At 45.1% G+C, this 25209-nt stretch overlaps 1 long non-coding RNA gene across 1 annotated transcript; it reads right to left on the minus strand.

The window, feature by feature from the left end:
- Positions 1-5112: 5112 nt before the first annotated feature.
- On the minus strand, positions 5113-13483 carry LOC125916909 (uncharacterized). The gene is made up of 3 exons (XR_007456059.1): positions 13304-13483; positions 13053-13146; positions 5113-5223 (listed from the first exon to the last, which is right to left on the minus strand). It is a non-coding gene; the product is annotated as an uncharacterized LOC125916909 (long non-coding RNA).
- Positions 13484-25209: the final 11726 nt, after the last annotated feature.

Consider the following 25209-nt stretch of genomic DNA (forward strand, 5'->3'; position numbering starts at 1 on the left):
GCTGTCGTTCCAGTTCCCTGTGCCCCCAGCTTGGTCCCCGCTGTCTAGTACTCTGCCTTGGAAATATCAGACTTTCATTTCTGGATGTCACCGGGCTCAGTTCTGGCCAGGCTCAGAGTCACCCAGGCACCCTGCCAGCCCATTGACTCTACTCTGTCCTTTGATTGGAGGATGGGCCCAGAAATCTCTACCTCTAAGCGGCACCCCAGTTGATTCTGATGCCTGCCCGGGATTGAGAAACACTGCTCTGAGTTCTGGGCACGCGGCCCCTATCCTTTTTCCTGGAGCCCCGCCTGGGTCATGATTCCATTTCCTTACCTCTGCCTTCAGAGAGGCTGGAAATGGAAGTATTTCCATTCCTATTGTGTCTCAGGGGCTTTAAATGTGTTATTTCACTTATTTTATTTTTTATTGTTAAAAAAAATGGATTTATTTACTTTGGGGAGCGTGCAAGCAGGGGAGGGGCAGAGAGAGGGGGACAGAGGATCTGAAGTGGGCTCTGCGCTGACAGGAGAGAGCCCAATATGGGGCTCGAACTCACGAACCTTGAGATCTTGATCTGAGCCAAGGTCGGAGGCTCAACTGACTGAGCCACCCAGTTTCTCCATGTTGTCTCATGTTATTTCACGACACACTTATGAAGTGCACGTCATTATCTTAATTTAAGGATGAGAAAACCGATATTCGGAGAGCCTGGGTAATTTTCCCAAAGGCCCACCACCAGGCAATGGCAGCACAGGGCTTCGGCCTCCAATCTTCCAGCATCCACAGTCTCGCTACTTAAAAAAGTGTGGTCCCCGGACCCACAAAATCAGCCTGACCTGGGTGGGACCTATCAGAAATGCAAACATTTGGGTGCCCTCTCAGACCTACTCATTCAGTTCCTTTGGGGAGGGGTCCAGAAACCTGGATTTTTATCAAGCCCTCCCAAACGAATCTGACGCACACTGAAGTCTAAGAAACACCAACCTAGGAAACTATGTATTTCCCCGCTATATGGTCTTGTCTCTTTTTCCTTCTTTTTTTGCTCAGGAGAATTGCCAGATTTCTTTCCCAGAAATCCCACTATCGGCAGTCCCCCTCATATCTTTCGCAAGCAGCGGTTTTATCAGGCATACCCTTCTCATTTCCTTAACAACATTCACCATTTCTGAGCCAGAGCCCGGGGGTCCAACCTAGCTTCCGGTTTTGCCCGATTTTCCCTTAGTCTCTTAAATATTCCCTCGCACAGTTGAAGGCATTGAGGACATTGACTTCCAACCCTCTTTTATTTGCTATTATTCTTTTTTAACGTTTATTTATTTTTGAGAGAGCAGGGGAGGGAGAGAAAGAGAGGGGGACAGAGGATCCGAAGCAGGCTCCTTGCTGTTAGCAGCGAGGCTGATACGGGGTGAGAACTGAAGAACCACGGGATCATGACCCGAGCCAAAGTCTGACACTCAACGGCCTGAGCCACCCAGGTGCCCCCACCCCCCTTTTAAACTTGGGAGTGTACACATGGCGGGGGGGGGGGCATATACCATACACACACAAGTACGCACACACACATACAGAGTGAAGTTTGATTACACCAACAAACTTCTTCGCTGAGTTCTATACGCCACAGCTGGCAAATCCCTACCGCGTGGTCTGCTCCAAGCTTGGATTCGCAGATAAAGGATTGCAAACACCCAGTGGCCTTGGAAAAAACACTCCTGGAGGGTTGAGCTCTATCTCCTTAAAGTGAAGCAAAAGTGGGGAGAGTCTTGAGCATGGATCTGCTGATAACATGGCACCTCCTCAAAACTATAATCTCATTCAGCGTCGGATGATGTCTAAGACAAACCAGAAGCACTCCCGTGCTACTCTGCCAGAACGTTCCGGGTGGCAAACACGTCTTGCGGACGCGGCCTCTCCCTATACGCGCGGAGGGAGGTCCCAGGTGGCTCAGCGAAAGCCTGATCACCCTGTGCAACAGTTTGAATTTTGATGCCAGTCAGACTACCTTTGAAAAATGAATTTATTCCGGCATCTTTGGCCTCATAAATAATGCATAATGACTGGCGAAGGATTAGCACTTTGGGGTTCAAAATACCTAACGTTTCCTTGGTTGGCTGAGGTGTGACGGCTAAACAGAATAAGGGGAAATAGGTTGATGAGGAAATCTCAGGGGAGGGGTATTTATTTATCTATTTATTTACTTATTTTTTGGTTACATGCAGGTTTCCAGATGGTTTCTTCAATGCCATCTCTCACCAGAACATTCCATGAGTAAACATTAGGTTATACCCCTGGGCCATCTGTAATGGTCATGTTATTCTGTTCAGTGACATGCCCATGGGATTGTACCCTGGCCACAATGGGAGTTGGTATATTGAGATGCATTGAATCCATTTATAGCGTTCATTCTCCTTTTCTAAATGTATTCTCACTGGATGAGTGTTCCTAGCTGTGAGTACTCTTGGGTCAGCTTAATTACCAAAAAAAAAATAAATAAAAAAAAAAAAAAAAAAAGAATTATGGTTTCACCATAAAGTGACCTTGCAAGAAATATCGGTGCAGCTCAATGTCAAATTCTGCTTGGAGTTTCAAATATATTCTTGACATATTTTGCTTAGCAGTTTATTTGCCTTCTCATCGCGGCTGTTCTCCCTGAGTAATGGCACAGAACTCTGTAAATAGAAGCCAATAATGGGGAGTGACTCAAAAGTCTGGCTATTTTCATTAGTACACTATTTTGGGGTGAATAGTCCACATTTTACATTCTCATGCTCGCAGCACTGCACTTAAGTCTGAATTTTTTCCCCCCTTGGGTTCCAGAGAATATTTTGGAAATGATTGGCAGAAAATAGACTTAGCAAAACAGTGCTATCAATTTTCATGCCGAAGAGTTTAGAGGGAATGATGGCATCTTATACTTAACAATGAACATACAAGGATTTCTAAAAGTTGGCAAACTGTAAGAAAAACACATTTAGAAAATTGTGCTATGATTTAGTGTTCTGGCTCTACAGTTGATTCAGTTGTGTGTGTGTGTGTGTGTGTGTGTGTGTGTGTGTTTAATTTTTGTTTTTATTTTCCTCTAAATGTTTAAAATGAAATTTAAAGCACAGTTGATCTTGGCTTGGATAGGCAGACTGGATATTAACTGGGGATTTAGTTAATATCCAAGGGCTGATCTACTTCTGACGGTGGGACCCAAATAGCTCCCTTGGAAGTTTCCAGAGAGGCTGACTAGTCTTTTTAAATCCCTCTTCCTGCCTTCCTGTTGGTCTCTACCTTCTTTAGATGCATGCTAATTTGCCACATAGAATTCTGATTTTCTGGAATTGTTTCCTCAATGTATATGGGGAAAACAAAATGTAATAAAAATCCTTGATTTCCAAATCTTGAGTGTTTCATATTAGACTTTTGGAGGAGAAATCATCTTTCTTTTTTTTAATTTTTTTAACGTTTATTTATTTTTGAGACAGAGAGAGACAGAGCATGAATGGGGGAGGGTCAGAGAGAGGGAGACACAGAATCTGAAACAGGCTCCAGGCTCTGAGCTGTCAGCACAGAGCCTGATGCGGGGCTCAAACTCACAGACCATGAGATCATGACCTGAGCTGAAGTCGGACGCTTAACCGACTGAGCCACCCAGGCGCCCCGAGGAGAAATCATCTTAATTTATTTCTATTTTAATAATCTCTATGGATGGCTCAATAATTGAATGTAAGCTATTTAATGCCCCTTTCTAATATCCTATTCATTAAACCCATTCTATGGGGTGCCTGGGTTAAGCTCAGGCTCAGTGGGTTCAGCATCCAACTTCGGTTCAGGTCATGGTCCCGTGGTTTGTGAATTTGAGCCCCGTGTGGGGCTCTGTGCTGACAATTCAGAGCCTGGAGCCTGCTTTGGATTCTGTGACTCCCTCTCCTTCTGCGCCCCCGCCCCCACTTGTGCTCTCTCTCCCTCAAAAATAAGAAAATAAGCTTTAAACCTCAAAAATATTGAGTCGGTGGTCTACGATTCCCCATTCAAAACTTCCATAAAGCAGAAAAATAAATATCCTCATTGTTATTACAAACAAACAGACAAAACCAATGACAACAACAAAATAATTTTACTCTTATTTCTGGGATGCTATATTGGCCCTTTGCATGGGTTTTATTTATTAGACATATTTTAATAATCTTTGTTACTTAAAGGTGGATGAAATAACTTCATTACTTTCACCTCTTTGGCTCTACCTCTTGCCATACAACCATTTGCAGTGTCAAAAACAAAGTGTGCACCCCGAATTCCAACTAAAGTCAATTGTTTGACTACTCAGCATCCCTGATAGGATGGAAAGTCTTATACAAGAGATTCGTTTCAGAACGAAGTACCAGGAAAATTTTGCTTCCCTCCAGCAATGGTATGTTTTCTCCTCTTAGACAATAAGAACCATGCCATTGAACACATTTTCCTTTGTGCTTAGCTGCCAGGAAGCTCAGAGCCAAACATGTATAGCCCAATTTTTATGGCTATATAACATCCTATCACCCACATATCTGGGTTCCTCCTTTCTCCTTGATATTGATCTTCAATCCTGACTTTAGTTTATAAAATATGACATTATTTAAAAATTGTAGAACTATGTATAGTCTTTCTGAAATTATTACAGCATAAAGTAGGTTATATATAAACCAATAAGTCCATGATTTGAAAAACAATGCATTTTGGCAGGGAGATCACTTTGTGAATGGTCTTTCGGTTCCTAACCCGACCTGCTGCAGCCTATTTCATTTTAGGGCACATTTTGTGTGCATTTACCACGCGCCAGACAGATGTGCTCCTGGTAGGGAGGTTTACAAGTGTTAACGGGGCTCAGTGTCTCAAGGGAGGCTTGAGAAGACACAAATACAAATAATGCAAAACAAAACGAAATAGGTGTTCAGTAGCAAGAAAAACAACTTGATGTAGGGGTACAGGGGAAGGACCAATTCATGTTGCAAGAGCTTAACGGATAAAGAGATTTTTCAAAGGCTAAAACTGAGGGTAATTCATTTCCAGCCAAAGAGGCTGCATGAAGAAAGCATCATGTTGCTACATTATGGTGAGAAACGACAAAGTGATGCTGCTGCAAAACATTGTTTTGTTTTGTCTTTCAGTTTATTTATTCATTTATTCGGGGACAGAGAGGATCCCAAGCAGGCTCTGTGTCGTCTGCAGAGCCCGAGACAGGACCGGATTCCATCTCCCTGACCACGGGATCATGACCTGAGGGGAAACCAAGAGTCAGATGCCTAATGGACTGAGCCACCCAGGTGCCCCGGTAGATCATTGTTAATAAGTAAGAGATTATTGTTAATATCTCTCCCCAAGCAAGACAGCTTTATCTAGAGGCGAGTAAACTTTTTTGAAAGGGACGTTTGGGAATGTAACTATACCAAACCTTATTACACGCATTTCAACTTAAAAATTATAGTTCTCCTTTTCTTTTCTTTAATACAGGTTTTTAAACAACTGAAGGATAATTGACATACAGTATTGTGTTAGATCAGGTGTGCTACATAGTGATTTGACAATTACATACTTTATGAAATGCTCATCTTGTGAAGGATAGTTACTGTCACCATTCAAAGTTACTGCAATGTTACTGCGTATATTCCATGTGCTGTACTTTTCATCCTTGTGACTTATTTATTTTATAACTGGAAGTTTGTATCTCTTAATCCCCTTCACCTATTTTGCCCATCTCCCCAATCCCCTCCCCCACCCCCCCCCCCGGCAACCACCAGTTCATTCTCTGTGTTTATGAGTCTGTTTCTGTTAGTTTGGTTGGTTGATTTTTTTTTTTTTAATTTTTTTTCAATGTTTATTTTTGAGAGACAGAGAGAGACAGAGTGTGAGTGAGGGGTTGGGGGAGAGAGAGGGAGACACAGAATCTGAAGCAGGCTTCAGGCTCTGAGCTATCAGCACAGAGTCCAATGCAGGGCTCGAACCCACAAACCGTGAGATCATGACTTGAGCCAAAGTCGGACGCTTAACCAACTTAGCCACCCAGGCGCCTTAGCTGATTGTTTTAGTTTAGATTCCACATGTAAGTAAAATCATATGGTATTTGCCTTTCCCTGCCTGACTGATTTCACTCAGCATAATACCCTCTAGGTCCATCCATGTTATCACAAATGGCAAGATCTCCCTCTCTTTTATGGCTGACTAATATTCGATTATATACATATACAATATTTTCTTAAAAAAATCATCAACACTTAGGTTGCTTCCATATCTTAGCTGTTGTAAATAGTGCTATAATAAACAGAGGAGTGCCTGTATCTTTTTGAATTAGTGTTATTATTTCCTTTGGGGTAAACACCCAGAAATGGAATAATTGATCATAGCGTATTTCAATTTTTAATTTTTTGAGGAACCTCCATACTGTTTTCCACAGTGGCTGCACCAGTTTGCATTCCCACCAACAGTGCACAAGTGTCCTTTTTTCTCCACATCCTTGCCGTTTCTTATTTTATTTTATTTTATTTTATTTTTTTGCTGCTAGCCATTCTGACAGGTGTGAGGTGATATCTCATCGTAGTTTTGATTTACGTTTCCCTGATGGTGAGTGATGTAGAGCGTCTCTTCGTGGGTCTGGTGGCCATCTGGACGTCTTCTTGGGAAAAATGTGCTTTTTCTTTTCCTTGGTAGGAAAGTCTCACTGGGATTTCTCTAATGCCTCTCGGTCACGATTGGGGCTATTTCGGAATTGCCAGTCATAATGAAGAGAGGGAGTGAAAGAGGAAAGGAGAAGATGCCACAGGAAGAAAAGGGAAGGGAAAAAAGATGACCGGCATTCGCTGTGTTTTCCTAAGGCACGGAGAGTGCATGAGGATATAGACCATGTGGAAGTGCTCCCGGCGAAGAGTTTCTCGGGATGAGGTCAGAGTGAAACAGAGAAGGGTGAAGCGAGTGTGGCATGGAAGGGTGTCACTGGGGGGATGATCAGGCCAGAGTGTTTTGCTGTCAGGCTAGAATGCGGTGGTGATCTGATGGGGAGCACGATTTGGTACAACGAAGCCATCAAGCGTGGTGATGTGTGTTGTGTAGACCTGGGGGGGGGGGGGTGGAGCCGCTGGGTACACAGGTGGCCAGGTGGGAGGAGTCATCGCTTACCCTGGGACCTGCCTATATTGCTGTTGGATTTCCACTGCACCACCCTGAACTGTTTGACTTTGGGAGTTAATTTAAAACATCAAGAAGAACCGCCTGAGCAGAACCAGAGGGAAATTTCGTAAACAGCAAAGGCAGTGATTCCTACTGGCTGTGTGCTTTTGGAAACAATTTACACAAGGGCTGATTTCGACATGCACTAATATATACAGTCTAGCTGGTGTTTTATATGGAAACTTTAATAAAATGGTTCTAATTGGTGCTTAATTTACATAGATTAGAGAGTTCCACTGGTCCACATATGAGGGCTTAGGGATTTGGGGTCATTTAATGGAGATGCCAATTTGATTTAGATAAATAACCAATTTTAGGGAATCCTGGCAAAGTTTGCCTCATACAAACAAGACGGTTTTTAAATTTGTTTTCTCTTTTTAAAGTTTCTGCTTAAACAGTGATATCATTGCAAAGGCTTGGAGACAACTTAAATGTCCATCAATAAGAAACAGATTATATAAAGTATGTCTATCCATAAAATTAAATAGGCATCAGTAAAATGACGAGGCAGGCAATGATAAGACACACTACCTAAAAATGTATGTTTAAGCTCAGAAATAAGATGTAAAACAATGTGCAAACATTTGTTTACGAACCTTTGTGTTTTAAAAAAGAGAGGGGGTCCTATATATACATATCTCTTTGTATGCCTAGTGTTTCTCTGGAAGACCACAGAAGAAACTAGTGACAGTGGTTGGCCTTGGGGAGGGAATATAGGGGATCGGGGGTATAAGAAGACTTAGATTTTCACTGTGTTTCTTTTCAAACTAGACAGTCTTGCCTTGAGTTTCTTTTGCTCTTGTCCAGTGGCATGAACTAGCTTTCCATCTCTTTCCACGAGAATCCCTGTTGTCAATATCAGGTAGGAAAGCTTTGATTTTCCAGTCCTAGCCTATGTGGATTTATCCCAGATTCCTCCACAGCCTGGGTCAATGCAGGGACTGACCTTGGTGTGAAGCTGTTATTATTTTCTTTGTTGTTGTTGTTACAGCCTCTTCTTCATTTAAAAAAACATTTTTTTTTAACACTTATTTATTTTTTAGAGACAGAGAGAGACAGAGCATGAGCAGGGGAGGGGCAGAGAGAGAGAGAGAGAGACACAGAATCCAAAGCAGGCTCCAGCCTCCGAGGCATCAGCACAGAGCCTGACGCAGGGCTCGAACTCACGAACCACGAGATCACGACCTGAGCCAAAGCCGGACGCTTAACCGACGGAGCCACCCAGGCGCCCCTACAGGCTCTCCTTCAGACAGATGAATAAGAACTTCCTCCTTCTGTGCAGAAGTAGCATATAGAACGGAGTGCGATGGATCTCAGTCACCACTTATCCCTGTGGTTAGCTTAGGTACCGTTGTGCAGTCTGTATACTGCACAACCATTTGCGATGGTTCTAAACTGGGTCAGCTTGCTGGTGAATTTCAACCCCCTCCCTTGGCACATCGCTAACAGAAAGCTCAAGCTCTAGGTAGATCATTATACATGCCCTACTTTTCCACTTCTCCTTACAGTCTTCAGAGTGACCAAGTCCAAGGAACTAGGGTAAGGCACTCTGTGGCGAATGATAAGAGTGTCAGAGAGAAGTATCTACGAAAGACTTTCAAAGAATAAAGACAGGGGCGCCTGGGTGGCGCAGTCGGTTAAGCGTCCGACTTCAGCCAGGTCACGATCTCGCGGTCCGTGAGTTCGAGCCCCGCGTCAGGCTCTGGGCTGATGGCTCGGAGCCTGGAGCCTGTTTCCGATTCTGTGTCTCCCTCTCTCTCTGCCCCTCCCCCGTTCATGCTCTGTCTCTCTCTGTCCCCAAAATAAACAAAGAATAAAGACAAGGCAATTCCCTCTGCATGATGGTGGTTGCACGTGGAGTAGCTTAGGTCAGTGGTTCTCACCTGGGTGCTTCTAAGAGAACTTTGGTAATGTCTGGAGACATTTTTGGTTTTCCCAGCCGGAGCGGTGGTGTTACTGGCATCCGGTGGATGGAGGCCAGGGCTGCCGCTGACCACCCTTATGCAAAGGACAATACGCCCTGACAAAGAATCACCTAGCCCCCAGTGTCAGCAGCGCAGGCATTGAGAAATCTGGTCATATGCTGTGGTGACAAATAACTTGAAAAAATCCCAGGGGCCTCGTGCGACAAGTCCCTCGTCCCTCGTGCTCTATGTCCCGCACGGGTTGGCATCGCAGTCCTGCCCAGCCACCTCCCATCAGAAAGTCTGACTGAGGAGAGAGATTGATTGCCCAGTGGTCCCCTGGCATTACTGTGACGGGGAAGGGAACTTGGTGGGTCGCACAGTAGATTTTCAAGCTTCTGTCCAGATCGGCCCCTGTCTTTTCCAATCGCATTCCCTTGGCCATACTCTAGCCTGTGGCCACGCCTAAATTCAATGCAGGCGGGAAACGTATTTCCGTCTCGTACCCAGAAGGAGGAGAGAGGGGGAATGATTGTGACCTGCCTTAATGACTACCACGCTGATGGTGACGGCGGTGTGAGCGTTCAAGGAAGGTTTCTGTTCTTGTTATCTATCACTGCTTGACACGCCGCCCCAAACTTAGGGGCCGAGGACAACAATCATCGAATTTGCTCACGAAGCTGCAATCTGGATGGGGCTGGATGGGAACAGCTCATCTCTACACTGTGTGGCATCTTCCGGGGCAGCGTGCACACGGGGGGCCAGAATCATCCGAAAGCCCGATCACTCGCATGTCTGGCAGCTGGTGCTGGCGGTGGACTGAGACCTCAGCTGTGACTGTCAGCTGGACCACCTACACATGGCCTCTACATGTGGCTGTTTGGCGTCCTCGCAACATGGTGGCTGGGTTCCAAGGCAGAAAGTCAATGCCGCCAATTTCTTAAAGCCTGAGTCTGGAAACTGGCACCGTGTCACCACAACCGTCGAGGAGTTGCAGAGCCCAAATATAAGGGCAAGGAATACAGACCACGACCCAGTAGGACGAAGGTCACAGAATCCAGGGGCCGTGTTGGAACGCTGCTTCCGAGGCCAGTGATGGGGCTGAAGAAATGGCAAGACTTCTTTAGCTGTGGTCTGGGGAGTGAACATTCTGGGCAAAGCAAATAGCATGAGCCCAGGCACATCAGAGCTGAATTTATTTCAGTTTTTCAGCGGGCCCCCGCTTCACAGCTACTCACTCTTAGTGCTGACATCAACCTCAGAAAAATGTCTTGACCCAGCTATACCATATATACTTAAAAACCTTGTGTTTCACGAATGTGAATTGCAATCTGGGTTTATTCTGATTTAATTGTCCGAAAGGAGACATCATTCATTTTCATGCAAATTAAATTATTAAAAAAAAAAAAAAAGACTACCCAAATTATCTGCTAAATGTTTGTTTCTGTAATAATAGTTGGGTGTACCTCAGTTGGGGATTTAGTATATTAGTGGCCTTTACTAAGCTTTGGATTCATTTTGCTTTGAACTTGATGGTTCAATTTGGACTTCAAAGCAGGCTGGACTTGACCGGAAGCACTTTCTTTGGGAATAAGATGTGCTGGGGTGGAGAGACGGCATAAAAGGGTCACAATGTATTTTGATTTTGGGAAGGACTACCGATATCCACGCGTGTTCCTGTCTTCCCGGAGTCAATCCTAACAGCATTGTTCAGAGAATCACAGAATTTTCTAGCCGAGAGCATCTTTCAAGGTCATCTAAGATGAACTTCCCAATTTTGCCTCTGAGGACACCGGGCCTGAAAGAGGCAAAGTGACCTGGAGCTTCAACTCACTCTCGTGCAGTGAGAGGAACGGCAGCTGATGCAAACGGAGGGGACCCTCCGATAAACCACAGGGAATCGAACGTCGCCCCCTGCGTTCACGCCGAGGGAGAAACAGCTTCTTCGCTTCGGCTGCACTAGCTTCTCCTGTGACCTCTGTGCTAGTCCTTGGCTGCATCTACTCCGCGTCCCCAGGCCTGGAACATTCCATCTGGCTTCTGATTAGGCACTGGCAGCTGCCTTTCTCCTCATCCTTTGTTCTTGCTCTTTTGAATCCAAGGGGGAGCTGCTCCACTGATAGCATTTGAATCCAGCTCATGAAAAATTCTATAACAAGTGTACTTAACACTTTGATCTCTGGCTTCTCCTGCACATTTGCCCTTTATACCCTGAGAGCCATAAGCTTCATTTCCTTGGAGCAGATTGCAGTTTCAATAGGAAGGAAATAACTGTGTGCCTTTCAAGCTGAGTCCAGTTCTGACGGGGACCAAACAACGCTTAGTCCCGAGCAACTGTGGAAACTCAGGCCCCAGATCAGGTAGTGGAAATCTCTCTCCTGGAGCCCAGCTCAGAGGGTGTGATGCTAAAAATCCCTGATCTGGGTTCGAAACCCAGCCCCGCCATTTACTCGCTGTGTGATCTGAGCAAGGTGCTTAGACTGTGAAGACTCAGTTTCCCCTTAGGAAACACTAGGAAACACAGTTTCCCCTTAGGAAATTAGGAGAACACTAATCAGTACCCAACTCCAAGAGTTGTTCAATCATTCAACTAAATACATGTGAGTGTATCCTTGTATGTCCAACTCGTGCAGTTCGTTGAGTGAGAAAGATGAACGTGAATCAAATAATCACAGGTAAGGATAAAATTGAAAATAAATCAATCCACAGGCCTTAAGCTCCTAGATCAGGACTTTCTGGACAAAGAGGTATCTGTAGCCTCCGCACCACACTCTTTCCATGACAAAGAAGCTTGGGAAAGACTTCCCTGGGGGAGGGACGCTGGAGCCAAGATTACAGAATGATTACCGGGAAGGTTATCAGGCAAAGGGTAGCACAGAGCGATTTAGGGCAGGAGAGCCTGCATTGGACAGAAGCTTTCCCGTAGAATACCTGGGACGGAGTGAGGCTTTGGATGCTGGGGTCAGATCCCTTACCTGCCTCTTAGGCCGTAGGAATGTGGGCTTGACCCGGGCTTGTTTTAGGTAATTGCAAGAACAGATCTGCAGTTTCAAAGATCAGTCTGGCTCTAGTGGCGCTTAATTCTTGGCCTTTAAAGTGAAGCTTCAGAATAATACCGCCCCCGCCCCCACCACCGAGATTCCCAGGTAGTGGGTTGCCAGTGGATCCCAGTAGATGACAGTGTATGCCAGGGTTGGGATTCACCCTGAGAGGAGGCTGTAGTCAAGGCGGGGAAGAAAAATTGCAGACCCACTAAAGCAGCCCAGAGGAGAAACGATGGAGCAGGTTCACAGCAGAGGCAGGGGGACTCTGGGTCTAGGGCACTGGTTCTCAAACTGTGCCGGACTTCCAACACACCCCCCCCCACCCGCCCCCCGCCCCCCTGCCGCACCTTGGAGGGCTGGTTAGAATGCAGATTTCTGGGCCTTTTGATTCAGGAGCTCTGGGGTGGGGTCTGGGAATTGGCCTTTCTGACAAGTTCCCTGGATATGCTAATGTTGCCGGTTTGGAGAATCACTGATCAGGAGAAAAGCTGTCAGATTTGGTAGATAAAATTAACAGGATTTGGTGGTAGATCGTGTACACAGCTAAGGGGAAAGGAGGACTCAGGAACTCCTTTCTGTTTTCCGAATTTTGCAATGGAATGTACTGCTCAGTCCCTCGCTGGTATTCAGGGAACAGGTGATCAGACCAGAGAGGACCAGGAATTCGGTGCTGCCTGTGTATTTGAATGTGCCTTTGAAAGAACTAAGTGGAGAGACATACATATGGAAATTGAAAGGAAGGGAAGTGATTCTTTGAAGATATAAATTTGGGGGTCATGTTGGGTATAGATGTTTAAGGAAGCCCAGGACTTAGCCATGGGATAATTCGATTCTCTTCCTTTCTTTTGCTTTTCTCCTCAGTTTGAAAGTTCTGGCTTTCCTTTTTACTGGCCTTTCCAAAGTGCCATAATCCCTTCCAGCCTCCGTGCTTTCTCACCTGCTGTTCCTTCTGTTGGGGAGAAGGCTTCCTCTCCCCGCTTCCATAATTTAGCTCCTTTTCCTCCTTTGGATTCCACCTCTCAGGCTTGGTCCTGTGTGGCATTAACGACCGGCTACCTTGGTTTCCTTCTATCGCACAAGTCAGAGTTGGGGGCTGTGTGTTTACCTGTGTGATTATTTGCTAAACAGCCATCTCTACCACTAGATTCCCAGAGACCACCGTTGCTACCCGAGAGCTTAGCTCCATACCTTACACTTAACGAAACCCTCGGAGACCCTTGTTAAGTGTCCAGCAGGTCAGTCACAGATGGCAGTTACTTAAGCCCTGGCGATTTCTCAGCAAAGAGGGAGAAGCGGTTGGTTTCCTGAAGATGTTGGTGTTCAGCGACGAGATGAAGTTTTGCAGGACTCTGGGTGTGTGACCCGGCAACTGCGCCATCTGGTGGACGCGAGTGATGCAACACTAAGATCCCACAGACCAGGCTCAGCGTTGCTCCAAGAGCGTTGCTCTGGGAGGAAAGACTCATTTTTTATACTTAAAAAGTAAGAGTAAGTAAATTTTATGGGAGGAAAGGTAGACTCTCTGAGAGACCCAGTTGGAGAAAAGTGGATATTTATTGAAAATAGTGTTGAGTTTTCAAAGTAAAGAAGCATCGCCATGGAGAGGGGCTCATTGAAAGGACTCAGTGTGGAATAAGAAGTTATAGATCTCCACCCGAAGGCAGAATCACAAAAACAAAAACAAAAACAAAACAAAACAAACAAACAAACAAAACAGGAGCAGGCATATGGCCGGGCTTCTCAGACTGATTTGCATTTTGGAACTGGCCAGTCAGTGAGGATATCGCTCATCGCTAGCCATTTGGCTGGTAACCCCTGCAGGGTCAGGCGTGGGCATCGGTGCCTTTCTCCCCTGCTGCTCCGTCATTGGGGGTCTCCTCCTGCAAGGCACAAGGTGTCACTAACTGGTTATGGCAGTAACTGGGGCTGTGCGATATGACATGTGGGGGTCTGAGAGTGTACTCATGATTTTTCTTTGTTTCTAATGTATAATGGGGAAGAAGTGTAGCTTCTAAATTCCGGAATAGACCATGAAAACCTACCATGTGCCACAGACCATGGAATGGAATTTACTAGAGGTAGCTCTCCTGTGCTTCTAGTTCAACTATTCTTGCCACCACCAGTAGACTCACTGAAGGACATGAAACCAAATGTCAGTCTCTTCCCTGAATCTGATGTCCCTACTAGATGAGAGCCTTTGTTTCTGGCTACTTCATAGACCCCTGCTCAGGTTGCATATTGTTTGCTCAAGAGTCTGGTGTCCTCTCTTCTTTCATACAGATACGGTCATTGTTGGGGGTCACACAGGACAGGACATTAATCACTGTATTAGCTAAAGTGGCTTGATTCGACTAGGCTTAAATCATAAGGGAATTTATTCCTTATAAACTGGAAACTCCAACATTATAATGGCTTTCAGGTGAGGGTTGATCTGGTGGTTCAATGATGCCAAAAACCCTGTTTATTTTTTTTCCACTTCACTGCATACAGTCTTGGCTTCATCCTAAGGTTGCTGTCCCTTTAGCCCCTTCCCCAGGCCTCCTTGTATCCTTTTGCCTAAAAACACATCAGGTTTTCCTCCATTGCTTCTTTCAAGAGCTCTGAGACGCTGATGAGTCAAGGCCAATGCTCGTAATTGCCTGTTTTTCAAGCCCATTACCCCAGAAACTGGGTGATAGTTTTTCCCTTCTCTAAAACGTGCTCCCAGGGACTGAGTGCCATTGCTTTTTTGCACACAGAAGGCCAGTGAATAGAGTGGATGCTGGAATTCTCCAGAATCTCTGACATGGAGGCATCTGATAGAACGAGGGGAATAGATAGGCATTGCATGTAATAACTCATGCAGGTGTTTGTTTAAATTAACTTGGCTTGCTCAAGATGGAGGCTCGTTTATTTTAATGCAATGTAACAATAATCATTGTTGCAATAAAACAAATACCACAAAAGGCACAAATCTTAAGTGTAGAGCCTGATGAGCTTTACCAATGTGCACATCTATGTTACTACCACCCAGATGAGATAGAGAGCATTTCTAGCACCTCAGAAAGCTCCCTATGCCCCTTCCTGGTCAGAACATTCCCAAGGTGTTTACTTTTGAAGAGAATTATAACTGTTTCAAAACCAAAGCATGCAGAACAACAAAATGTACCCCAATACATGCATCATCCTTATACTTATCACTAAGGCCCTGTGATTATAAAGATTTTGCCACACAATATTCATGGATTCCCCTTTCTTTTATGTGTGTGTGTTAAGTATTGTAAACAAATCCCAAATATCACATCATTCTATTTTGATATCCATTTCTAAAACCATGGAGATTTTTGGGAGCACCTGGGTCGTTCAGTCAGTTAAGCATCTGACTCTTGATTTTGGCTCAGGTCATGATCTTACAGTTTATGAGATCGAGCCCCGTGTCGGGCTCCAGGCTGACAGTGTGGAGTCTGTTTGGGATTCTCTCGCTCTCCCTTCCTCTCCCCCAACAAAATAAAGAAAGAAACTTAAAAAAAAATGGAGACTGATGCTCAACGTTGCTCCTCATCAGGGAAATACAAATCAAAACCACACTCAGATATCACCTCACGCCAGTCAGAGTGGCCAAAATGAACAAATCAGGAGACTATAGATGCTGGAGAGGATGTGGAGAAACGGGAACCCTCTTGCACTTTGGTGGGAATGCAAACTGGTGCAGCCGCTCTGGAAAACAGTGTGGAGGTTCCTCAAAAAATTAAAAATAGACCTACCTTATGACCCAGCAGTAGCACTGCTAGGAATTTACCCAAGGGATACAGGAGTACTGATGCATAGGGGCACTTGTACCCCAATGTTTATAGCAGCACTCTCAACAATAGCCAAATGATGGAAAGAGCCTAAATGTCCATCAACTGACGAATGGATAAAGAAATTGTGGTGTATATACACAATGGAATACTATGTGGCAATGAGAAAGAATGAAATATGGCCCCTTGTAGCAACGCGGATGGAACTGGAGAGTGTTATGTTAAGTGAAATAAGCCATACAGAGAAAGACAGATACCATATGGTTTCACTCTTACGTGGATCCTGAGAAACTTAACAGAAACCCATGGGGGAGGGGAAGGAAAAAAAAAAGAGGTTAGAGTGGGAGAGAGCCAAAGCATAAGAGACTCTTAATAACTGAGAACAAACTGAGGGCTGATGGGGGGTGGGAGGGAGGGGAGGGTGGGTGATGGTTACTGAGGAGGGCACCTGTTGGGATGAGCACTGGCTGTTGTAGAAACCAATTTGACAATAAATTTCATATATTTTTTAAAAAAAGAAAAAAAAAGAAAAAAGAAAATTAGATACATAAAAAAAAAAAAAAATGGAGACTTTCCCACATAGCTATAGTACTATCATCCATGACTAAACAATAAGTCCTTGGAATCATTTAACACACAGTATACATTCCAATCTGTCCAATTGTCCTTGTATAATTTATTTGTTCAAATTGGGAATCAATTGAAATCCAAAGTAGTAATCTCAATCTCTCTCTCTCTCTTTTTTTCTGTGTGTCTCTCTCTTTTCCTCCTTGTCATTGACTTGTTGAAGATGCTAGTGAGCTGACCTGTAAAACGTCCTACATTCTGGATTTGTCTGTTTCCTCGAGCTGGTGTTTAACTTGTTCCTCCAGCTGCCGTTTTCTTTTTCCACCAGAAGTGAGCTCTAAAGGCTTAATCCAGTTCAAGTTCAGACTTTTGCAAGAATGTGATGTTGTGTATGTAACATTGCATCACTCCAGGAGGTACCTCATCGCTGGCTGTTCCACTTTAATGATATTGATTCTTGAATTGAAGTGTTCACCGCCTGATCTCTCCATTTCCTTATCAACCTTTTATCTAATGGTTTCCACACTAGTTTTAAACATTTACTCTACAAATATTTATCAGAGCCTCTACTGAATACTTTTTATGTGTGAGACGTTGGGGTTACAAAAGTGGGCAACAGAAACCTGTTTGTTGACAAGTATAAAGACTGTTCATGTATCCTCAGCCTATTAGTGAACCCCCCCCCCCAAATTTTGGGTTCCTATTTTTGGAGCAGATTTCCTAGCCAGGGGAAATTGTGAATGAAAAATGCAATGAGACCTCAGTGCTTTCCTAATGTTGAACTAATCCTATTATCTTTCCTTCCTTCCCCTCTTTCTCATTACAGTCTTTTCCCTTCCTTCTTTAATTTTCCAATTACTTTGCCCTCATAACGTGCCAATTATCCTGAGGATCCGTGTCGGAGGTGCGATGTGCTCAATTATCCTCGTTTGTATGCCACGGTGATTCTTCGTGGAGCCGACTACATAGCAGATCATACAGCAATCTAATTTTGTGAAAGAGAAAGCTGAGCTATGAAAACCTTATCCAAGTTCACATGGTGACTGGCTCTAATAAGAAATGACTCCTTTATTGAAAGTACCCGGTATCACAACTTCTGACAAGCAGTAGGGACTCTTCTAGGAAGAAAGTTAGTCAAAGGCACGTAGCGTAAATCGACACCAAAGTGCACCTGATCAAGAACTTTTACCCTGTCTCCTCAGGATCTCAAGATCATACGTATTTCACCAAGTTGTTTTGGACAGCTTACAAGCAGTTCAGAGCGGTATGTCAGTAGGCTTCCTTTATGGAATTCACATGTTAAAGCCTTTTATTCCACCTTGAAGAAAAGACATTACTTTTTTTAAAGCTTATTTATTTGTTTTGAGAGGGAGGGAGAGAGAACCAGTGGGGAAGGGGCACAGAGAGAGGAGGACAAAGGATCCAAAGCAGGCTCCGTGCTAACAGTGGAGTGTCCGATGTGGGGCTTGAACTCAGGAACCATGAGATGAACCTGAGCTGAAGTTGGATGCTCAACTGACCGGGTCACCCAGTCATCCTGAAGAAAATACATTACTAACTAGAGACGTGACAGTTTAAAACTTTGGAAGAAAGGGAGCGCCGGGGTGGCTCAGTAGGTTAAGCATCTGACTCTCGATCTCAGGGTTCGTGAGACTGAGCCTTTCGTCAGGCTCTGTGCTGACAGTGCGGACCCCGCTTGGGATTCTCTGCCTCCTCTTTTCTCTACTCCTCCCCCTGCTAATCAAAAAAAAAAAAAAAAAAAAAAAAAATTAGGAAGAAAGAACCAAGGAAAAGCCACTAGAATCTCTGGAAAGAAGAGTGTGAGATACTTGACTGTCCATGGCTCGTAAGCAGACACCATGAAAACATCACGTTCCTACTTCATTCTGTGAGTGTGGGAGACATGCCGGCCACTAGCAACTCCAGTAAATATTTGTGAGTTTGAATTTCACAAGCTGAAACACAGTCTGCTGAGGGCTTAGCTGCTGATGTCACAGAGCCGTGGCACCAACTATCACCAAAATGCCACGTGGGGCCCTCTCAGATGACGAGATGTGGAATCCCTAGTAAGAGATGCTTATCGGGAAAGACTTTCGAGTGCTGCCCCTTCAGAGGAGCATTTTTTTACATCTGTAACAAACCAGAGGTCTAGCCACTGAGTTTTCTTCCACAGAGAAGAAAGGACCACACAGTGCCGTTCGCATGGGGCGGGAAAGGTGTCCTTGCCAAGCGGGTCAGCGGGACACGGGGCCTGCACGCCTCACAACAGTGCAGATTGGCTCAGATTGACTCAGCTCTGTGGAGTCAAAGGGCTCGCTGACAGATTTCGGTTTCTGGAAAAGGAAGGGCCACCGTGAGGGCATCTGCTGTTCCCCCCCCTCTAGCAGATGAAGATGGTACAATGGTAGTAGCCACGCGGGGCGGCGTGGGGTGATCCTGGCCAGCCACGTGTCAGCCCCAGGAAATGGCCGCCTTTTCCAAGCTTCTCACCGCGAGGCTCTCAGTATAAATAAAAGTTAGTACTTATTAGGGGCAGACAGCAAGCTGGTAATGATAGGCAGATAGAGGGCCTGCGTGTCTTTGATGTTGCTGAGATCTGTCTTGCGTGTGTTCTGTTTGGCTCCTTTAATGGAGAATAATAACAACAACAGTGTTAATGGTGAAACCCAGATGTCAGCGCAGGCCCTGTGTTTTCTGTCTTCTCCAGGATTTTCTGTTTTCCCAGGGTTGGATGTCGGCTCAGCACTGGCTCCTACTTCAAGCTAGGGGGACGACTCACTCCCACCTCCCGCGCAGGTTCCCTTTTCTCTGCTCCATGCTGGACCAAGTGCCATACCCATCCCCCTTTCCTGGAATTCCGTGGAAAAAAGCACCCGTATGGGGCATTTATGGCCGACAGTCTTTACTGCACGTTGGTCAGCACAGATGGACTTTATGTCCTCGCAGAGCAAACATCTTAAGTGGAAAATGGAAACATGACAAACCAAATAATACTCAGCCACTGCGCTATTGCTTTCTTGCTATTTTTTCGCTCGCTCTTTGATTTCTACTTCTTCCTCCTCGGAAATGAAAATAGACCCTATTTTCAGTCTCTGCTCCGGAGACCTTCCTCTTCTCCAAAGACAGATGAGTGTGTTCTTACTCTGTGAAACCATCTACCGTTGGGCTCCGTTCTCCTTGTGCACCAGTATGTGCGATTGAAAGGAGGCTACAGAGAGGTTTATTTTCCCAGTGACGTAAATTATTTTCTCGCTCCGTTCTTCCAACTTGGAAGGCTGATTCGATTATGGTCAGTTTTGTGTTTGTTTGTTTGTTTTATGGTCAGTTTTGATTAAAAACAAGTTTTTCCCCTCTCCAATACTAGAATAATAACGTCATAGAGCACATGCTGTGAGGTGTTGATTGTTCTTTGCTTCACGATGCTATCTATTATTATTGATACCTTTTCGGCCTCCCAAAGTTTGCTGCAAAGTGTAGCAAATACTGCGGTCACAGAGCTCTGATAATAAAATTACTGAATTCTCCAAGGCCAAGGGCCTGGGTTTAGACCGTGAGATTCCCAGTCCTTGCCTATCTATTGTTCAGAAGGCCAAGCTGGTGTCATAGTCTTTATCAATGAACCATATTGAGGCGGTTCTGGGAGAGAGGAAGATGAGGTCTTTTGGGAGACAGCGGAATTCATATTATGGAAATATTCCTGCCTACATTCTTCCCGTGGTAGAGAAGGGCTTTAGACTTGTTGCTCTCCTTTTCCTGTACGTTCTGGGATTCCAGAGCCACATGTTTGCTCCTTTCTGCTTGGTTAAGTGCTGACAAGGATCTACTGTACAAAGTTGCTTCCTAAGAACGGGCAGAGTGAGTGATACTATTTGGGCAAAGAGAAAGGGGCAGGAGAGACAGCAGGAGGAGGAATACCAGAAGACACCTGCGTTCCCCACCATTTTATTTGCAAAGATAACTGGATTTTCCTCCATTGTGTGGATGCCAAAGCAGGTGGATGGGGCACAAGCTTTCTTGCAGATATCTCCCAAGAAAGGTGACCAGTGGGAGAGTGGCTCTCGATTTCGGAAAGTCTCTAGATTGAATTTCCTAAGGAAAATTGCTGGGGAGATGGGTAGAAGGGGGCCAACTTAAAACCGGATTTCCCAAATGGAAGACAGTGCAGTAAAAGGCCCCTCGGGATTCTCCAGTGATCCGGCAAATGCACATCTGGTTTTGAACACCTGCCATGCAGACGGGACTGATGACCCTGCCATGCTGGCAGTGGAAAAGTGACCACCACCAGAAAGCGATGACAGAAGTGCCGTCAGCAGCTCACAGGTCCTCAGGTGTCAATGTTGCCGCCTCCCTCATCCATTGCCTGAAGTTTCAGGGGGTAGGCACAGGTTGGAGAACGGGAGAGGGAAGAAGGAGAAAGCAGTCGTGAGAAAGTAGACCCTGCTTCAGTGAATACTGGAAACAGTTCTATCTGCTCATGAAACTAAGTTTAAATTTTCAGGAATTTTGCCAGTTTTTCACGGGTAGCTTGAATCAGCCATCGTGGGAGTATTCAAGATAACTCTCGGTACACAGTGGAGATCAGCAAAGGCTACAAACTGGGGCCTTTTGATTTTTCTTTCCCCAGGAGAACGGGTTTACCACCTTCTCCCCACCCTGAGGAGATACACAGGGGCTACAGACAGAGCCCGAGGGGGGAACTTGTCTGACTGTTTTAATAACCAAAGGCGAATTGAAAAACTTTCATACTAGAATGGAATATAATTAGGCAATCCTGCTCCCCGGCAAAAAAGGGAGGCCAACGAAGCAAAATTGTGTCAGTTATTAGGAAAGCAAAATACCATTTTATATTTTTACCACAGTGGGTGGGTTACTATGCCTCTGTAGGGGAGAAGAAATAATTTTCCCTGTATCCTCTGAGTTCCAGCTAAGACCTCTGTAATAAAAGACAGATTAACAACAGGGAAGCAAACAGTGGTTTGTTAACACGTATAGCTCCTGTGTCCATGGGAGAAACCCAGGAAAAATGGGTAACTCTCTGAAGTGGCTAAGAATTTAAACCTAAATAGTATCGTAATAGGGAAAACAGAGAGGGGATGAGGCTTCTTGGTAGAGAGTAAATGATTTGTAGGACAGACGAATGGGCCGCTAGGAAGGGTAGATGGGAGGTCTGGCAGTTTGTGACAAAGCCTGTTGGGATATGGTGCCAGTTTCTAGTCTCCTCTCCTGTGACAAGCGTCTTTCCTCCCTGGGTAATGAAACTCTCAGGAAGGGAATTTATGACAATTGAGTTCCTGTTGGAGCATCTGTGTTTAGTCAGATGAGGGGAGTTCAGGCAAAGCCTCTTGCGGCATTTGCTGTTTTTCCAGTGCCTGCGGCTCAAAATAATCAGTGTACCAAAGTGGCATAGTTTGGAGTGTCCTGAACTCCTGTCATTATATTTGGTGCTGACATATTCTGTTATTCTTCCCTTCTGTTCTTGATCGAATTGTGTCCTCCCCAAAAGGCATGTTGAAGTTCTAACCCTCAGAATGTGACCCGACTTGGAAATACAGTCTCTATAGAGGTCTACAGTTAAAAATAAGGTCATTGGTCCTAATCCAATATGGCTGGAGTCCTTATAAAAAGGGGACCTTTGGACACAGAGACTGACGTGCACAGAGGGAAGGTTCTGTGCGGACACATTGGAAGACAATCACATCACCAAAACGGTTCGTCTGCAAGCCAGGGAACCAAGGATTGCCAGCAACCACTCGGAGCTAGAAGAAACAAGGGAAGATTCTCCTCCAGAGCCATCAGAGACAGCATGACCTTGCCAATACCTTGACCCTGGGCTTTCAGCCTCCAGCACTGTGAGGCAAGAAATATCCATTATTTTAAGCCAATTTTTGGTACTCGTTATAGCAACCCCAGAAATTAATACAGCTTCCCAACTCCAGTGCAATAATAACTACCATTTATTGGTTATTTACAATGTATGTGTTGTGTGTCAACACTTTGCTTTATTTATTTGATAGGAATGAGTCCTTCTAGAGCCTTGCAAGGATGAGAAAACTGAAGCTTCTTCCATTGGTCATTGCAAAAGAGCACCATAGAAGTTTCCGGGAAAGGAGGAGTCTTCGACATCTCAGAATCAGCAACAGAGAATGGTCAATAGATTTTTTTTAAGGCAGACAGTGAGGAGCTGGGTCTTTAACAGGGCTAGGGGAGGGGAGGGGGCATTATTGCCATTCCTTACAGATCTACTCATTATTCCAATTCACTTAAAAACTGGAAATGTACCTTTTGGCCCAAAGGGATGTGGCCGTAGGTACAAAATGACGGTGAGCCACCAAACAAATAAGATATTTTCAAACAACTTGCAATTAATTCAAGGTGTTGTAACTCCTAAGCGTTGAGTGCCCCAGGGAAGGAACAGGCTGGGATCACTGGCTGGGTGTTCCAGGTACCCTGGGCCAAATGCTTCGGGCTGAATGACTTAAGAATAAAATAGCAGGGGCACAGAGCAAAGCCAAGTTGAGAAGGGAAAGTCTTCTAAAATGCCCATCTGAGAGCTTGGGAAGCAGTAGCAGGGCTATGGGGGACGTCAGAGGCAGAGCGGCCGGATTGTGGATGAGAAAATAATTACCATGATTCTGGAGCCAGAGGGATTACTCAGTAGGCCAACAAATGTGGGGTTGCCTGCTTTTAAAGTGCTGTATCCAGCTGATTTTGCAGCCTTGACTTAAATCTTGAAGCTATAAAACTCATGCCTTAGAGCCGGGGATAAAAACTGGAATTTCGACCCAATAGCAACTAACTTAGTAACCTTGGGGTCAGAATATCTTAACAAAACACGTTTCCGTGTTCCTTAGAAGACAGGGCTGACAAATAGGATGTTCTGCCTTGGAGATCGCGTCTGCCTGACGAAGATGTCCCCAGAATCTTGGGAGTGGCAGAGTTTTTTTTTTCCTTGAAATTCAAAGATTTGGGTCCTTCTGTGGGAGGAGAGAAGCTCCAGGTGATTGCCGTGTTTTCCTGAGCTGATCTCTGCCTCGTACATGGATCTCACAGTTTAGATCCGTGGAAAGTCTTAATTTACCAAGTGCCTCTTTGGTGCTGGGCTCTATGCCAACTGCCGGAGAAACAAAAATGAAAATGTGCTTCTGGCTGTCGGTAAAAAGTAAGTAAGAGTCTTGTCGAGATACAAGACGCACAAACAACAATTATTAGTGTGATGTAAAAATTACTTCCAGAGGTCTGCACCCTGGGCTCGGGGAAACTCAGTTACGAAGGGCTGACTCCCTACTGAGGGAGGGCGGGCTGCAAAGGAAGGATCCGTGGCGCAGGTGTAAACACGGGATAGGAGTTCCTGTCACAGGGCGGCAGATGCCGGATGACAAAGGCCGCCAAGTGCCAGGGTTAAGGGAACCATTTATGTCTTTGAAGCTGCGTGGCAACAGGTTTAAATGAGCGCTTTAAGGAAATCTCTATGGCAGCAGTGTGGAGGAAGCAGTGACAAAAACACACACTTTGGTACACTTAGTTCTGAGGAGTGATTTCACCTTTGACTGCGTGCACACCTTCTTGAGTCTTTTCAAGCAACAAAACATACAGAATTAGAAACCCTGTTCTACACCCGGTACCTAGCTCTGCCACCGAAGCAGCACGTGCCTATGCTCCAATCCTACAGTCACACAGTTGTTTCCGGAAATGGTTGAGACCAGTGAAGACGGTAGGCCGAGTCCCAGTGTAGCATGTCCTGACTATGACTGATACCATAGGCTCTCCCCCCCTTTTTTTTTTAAAGTTTATTTATTTATTTTTGAGAGAGAGAGAGAGAGAGAGCACATGAGAGCAGGGGAAAGGTAGAGAGACAGGGAGGAAGATTCCCAAGCCGGCTTCATGTTATCAGTGCAGGGCCTGACTCAGGACTCAAACTCACGAACCGTGAGATCATGACCTGAGGTGAATTCAAGGGTCCGGATGCTGGGAGCGCTGGGTGGCTGAGTCGGTTAAGTACCTGACTTCGGCTCAGTACCTGACTTCGGCTCAGGCTTGTGAGTTTGAGCCCCGCTTCGGGCTTTGTGCTGACAGCTCAGAGCCTGGAGCCTGCTTCAGATTGTGTCTCCCTCTCTCTCTCTCCCTCCCCAACTCATGCTCTGTCTCTCAAAAATAAATCATTAGGAAAAAAAAATTAAAAACAACAACAACAAAAAATAAAGAGGCAGATGCTTAACTGATTCAGCCACCCAAGTACCCCTAGGCTCTCCCTCTTAAATGACTTTTTCCATTGTATCTTTGGCTTTACAAAGTAGACAATTTAATAATAGATACCCTGGCATATAGTTGTGTAGGTGTGAAGTATTCTACCTGGCAAAATAAAAAATGATAAGAGTTATCCTATAGAAATCCTACAGTTCTCAAGCCACTACTGGAATTCTTTTTCCTGTTATTAGAAAAATAAAAAAAAAAATCAAGTGCTCTCCTGCATTTAAATATTCACAAAAAAACCCAGGAGCTCTCAGTAATAAATTCTAGCAGAACATATTTTTTGTTTTACCCTATATTCTATAAGCATCATTCTCAAATTTCAGTTTGTACCAGAATCACCTGCAGGGCTTCTTAAAACAGAGTGCTGGAGGGGGTGGGGTTCCTGGGTGGCTCAGTTGGTTAAGCATCTGATTTAGGCTTAAGTCATAATCTCCAATTCACAGGTTTGAGCCCCACATGGGGCTCCCTGCTGTCAGCGCGGAGCCTGCTTTGGATCCT

The sequence above is a fragment of the Panthera uncia genome, unplaced genomic scaffold (genome assembly GCF_023721935.1).
Source record: "Panthera uncia isolate 11264 unplaced genomic scaffold, Puncia_PCG_1.0 HiC_scaffold_1311, whole genome shotgun sequence".
NCBI classification, from domain to species: domain Eukaryota; kingdom Metazoa; phylum Chordata; class Mammalia; order Carnivora; family Felidae; genus Panthera; species Panthera uncia.